Source organism: Acanthopagrus latus, chromosome 8 (genome assembly GCF_904848185.1).
Source record: "Acanthopagrus latus isolate v.2019 chromosome 8, fAcaLat1.1, whole genome shotgun sequence".
NCBI lineage: Eukaryota > Metazoa > Chordata > Actinopteri > Spariformes > Sparidae > Acanthopagrus > Acanthopagrus latus.
The window spans coordinates 11377282-11381226 of NC_051046.1; positions in this window are offsets into that span (position 1 = coordinate 11377282).

The window sequence follows — 3945 nt, forward strand, 5'->3', positions numbered from 1 at the left end:
GCTCCGATTGATCTGCCTGTGTTTTCTCCTCCCACTCCTGCTGCAGCGCCTCCTCTTTCCAACACTGCTAATGACAGTAAGTTTAATTAGTGCCAGCAGGTTCCCCAACTAACTGTAACTTCATTAACCGCTGTCAACAGGCCAAGCTACGCTACACATAAACACAGCTCATTATGGCTCTGCCCTGTTCTTTGTCTCCTCCCCGCTCAAGAATCCCACGCTATTTATCTCCATCTATCTCGCTCCATGTATAAATATATAAATCTCACACCCAAATGAGGGTCCTCCAGCTGGGATGGATAGGAAGCTGTGAGGTCATTTTTCACTCCCCGTGCCGAGTGTGCAGCGGCAAAAGCACGCAGAACCGAGGCTTTTGTTTTAGTTTCCCATTAAAAAGGTGGAAACAGCTGCGATGTGGTGTGCGCGTCGTGTGGAAAATCCAACATTTCGGGTTTATTATCCAAGCGGTAAATGTGATGGTTCGTATCAAATGAGTCACTCAATTAGAAACAGTCAGGCTATTGAAAACATGAGGGGGGTCCCATGTGAAATCTTTCTCATATCGATTCATTCTCTGACCCATAAATCTAAAGCATATCACTGTTAAGTTTACAGCTCACATCAGAATGCATTGATTGACCCCCGGCGCAATCTTTAGCAACAAGATCAATATTCCCTAATAAGGATCTGCGATGTTTCGGCGCAGGTTTATGCATCCCTAGCAGTTGTTCTGGCAGTGTGTTAGCAATACTGTGCCAGTAAATCCAATCTCAGCCCACAGAGGAGTGATTTATGAGACTGCAGAGGGTAAGCTTTCATGACTTCACTCTCTTTTTCCTGGAGAGCTGAGTTATATGACATGTAAATGCGATCATTTGCCTGGTCAATTATCCTCTGTCTTTTCTCTGTTTGGCTGGCATTGTGCAGCGTTTCAGCACTGTTTGGCTGCTGATAGAGAGATAACCCCAAGCCTTGTTAGATTCCTGACAGGCGCAGCTTGTCAGTCTGTGGTTCTGAAACCTCCATAATCAAAAAATCTCTTGGAGCGAGCCAGTGGATTCTGCAGGGGTGAGCGTCATCAAAGCCTTTCATGTTCACTGGCTAAAAGGGGAGAGAGAGAGAGAGAGACGGGGAGAAAGCTTTAGCAGGTACACTGTGCTCTTTGTTTACCCTTTCTCTTACCAATCTGGTGCACAGATGGCCAACAATTATTTCTCTGTGTGCGCATTGCCGCTGGCGAGCCACCAGCTTTTCAGAGATTGGTGTAATCCTTTATTATTTATGATTGTCTGGGATTTTTGGATCAAGATTGAACACAATCTGTTGAATAACTGAGAGGAGCAGGAGGCAGCAGAGTGGAATGAAATGCAAACAAAGAGAGTGGAAATGGAGAAGTCGGGGCATCCATAATGAAGATGTGATGCTCACTGTTAGCAGAAACTGCTCCTGAATCCAGCACACTTTAATCCCATTAACACTGACTAAATATACCATTTGTTTTAAGCTTGCCAGTGGTGGTGTTTATGCTAATAGGCTGGACGCTCCAGGCGATTTCTGAAGACTTTTGGAGGGCACCGGCTAATAATTAGATTTAATAAGGAAGTCAATTTCTATCCTCATTTGAAATAAAAATAAGAGGATTAGTCTCTCATAGGACAGGCATTAATTTGTTGATTCGGTCTCGCTTTCTCTCTCAGGGCTTCTGCCTACATAATTCTTTAACCCTCTTCTGTCCTTGTTTAGGAAACAAAAATACACTCATAGTAATATTCTGTGGGTTAGGTACGTAAGATCAACTGCTTTCTGATATAGAGACTGCTGAATGGTGAACAGTGATGGAACAGAAGCGATTCAAGGACGGTACTTGTACTGTGCAAATGTGAGGTACTTGTACTTTCCTTGAGTAGTACCATTTCCAGCTGCTGGGTGCCTTTTTATTCTCCAACATTTGTTTGTCAGCTGTACAAAAAAAGATTTTCCACACACACACCGTTAGTTTCTATGGCTATGATGTATTGTGACAGATTAAACAAACCAAAACAGATCAACTGCAAGAGCAAGATGCTGCTTAAAGTTTAATACGTCACTCATACTAATCCAAAAACATTTATTAGTATAACACTCAAAAGAGCCATTTTTCCAGAATTCAGCATTTTTTCAAATTTGGACTGTTTCATTGTAGTTTTCATACTTCATTACTTACGTAGTGGTGGAAGAAGTATTTAGTTCCCCTCCTTAAGTAGTAGTTACAACACAACACATTTAAAAGCCAAGTTTGCAGGATTTGGACGGATTAAGGAGGATCTATTAGCAGAAATGGAATAAAATGCTCATAATTGTCTATTTTTCTTTTGTTTATAATCACCTAAAACAAAGACTTGTTGAGTATTTGTTACTCAAGAATGAGCCTCTTATATCTACAGAGGGAGAGGTTCCTCTACCATTGAGTCTGCCATGTTTCTACAGTAACCCAGAACAAACAAACAAACCAAACACTGATTCTCGATGTTTAAATAGAGTATAGCCAGAAGTCATCTTGAGTATAGGTAAAGCTATTGTGTTCAAATATTACTTGGCTGATAGTGAAAGTCACCCATACGAATAATACTCAAGTAAAAAGTCTTAATGTATCTGATATTGAAGTTACATAAGTATCAAAAGTAATCCTCAGACAATTAATGCAAGTATCAAAATACAAGTTAATACATAATACGCATTTACATGTATGTATACTGTGAGTGAACAGATTATTAGATATTGCTGCTTCGTCTCTGATGTAGCATATAGTCTTCAAAGTAACTATCAAATAAATGTAGCGGAGTAGAAGTACAATGTGAGCCTCCAACATGTAGTGGCCTGAGCTGAAAATGTAAATGGAAAGTAAAGTACAAGTGCATAAAAAGTGTTTTCTCACTCCGCAAGAGAGGGCTTTTCTACGTTTTCCATGTTTATGGAAGCTACCAGGACGGAGATACTAGGAGGGCTTAGTTGGTTGCGAGCACACCGCTAGATGCCACTAATTCCTAAATGCTGCTCCTTTATCTCTTAATCTGAAAGTAAAAATATGTGTAGCGGAGTAGGTATAAAGCAGCTGTAAACTTTCATTTGTAGTTATAGCACTTGAGTAGGTGTAATTAGTTACTTCTCATCGCTGCTTACGTAAATGAATGACTTGAGTACCGCCGCTGACGGTGACGCGCTGAGGCGTAGATGTGGAGTTGCTGCAGTTTAAAGGTGCTGCTGCTCATCACGCTGCTGGACTGCGGGGCTCTGCTCGGCCGGCCTCATGAGCAGGAGTTCCAGCTGGAGGAGCTCTCTGATCTGCTGTCAGACGGCACGCTCACTCTCCCCTGCCCTGATAACTTCCTCAGCTCTCTATTATTCTTCTCTGCCCAGTCAAGCTTCTTTCTTTACTTTTTTTTTTCCCCCTTCCGCCGAGTCCTCCCCATCCCCTCGCTCTGTCTTCTCTTTTTCAACTTAATAATGGAATCAAGTACCCCTCCAGAGCAAGCAGCAATGCTGGCTGCTGGTGAAGGAATCATTTTCAGCGAGCATGTGTCAGTCAGCAGGTATAGGAGCACTTGTGGAGTCAATTTGGCATGGAGGAGTGGAGCTATATTACTGTGAGCCAGGGAATATGAAATGCTCCTCGGTGAGGCAGAAGTGGTGAAATGCGGTATACGAGGACAGAAGCTCGCAGCCTCATGAGGAGATTTCTGAGATACTGCACGGCTCACATTATCATTATGGAGCTAGTTAAAGGGCTCTGCTTACCATTCATTACACCCTGTGATACACTCATCTCACACTGAGTCTACAAGGTTGCTTCATCACATTTCTCACCGCTGAGGCTTCGCCCTGGCATACACTGTTACATCTGAATATGTGAATATAATGTTCGCTCTCCCGAGACACTTAGCGAAACAATTTACAGAGCCTGACCTC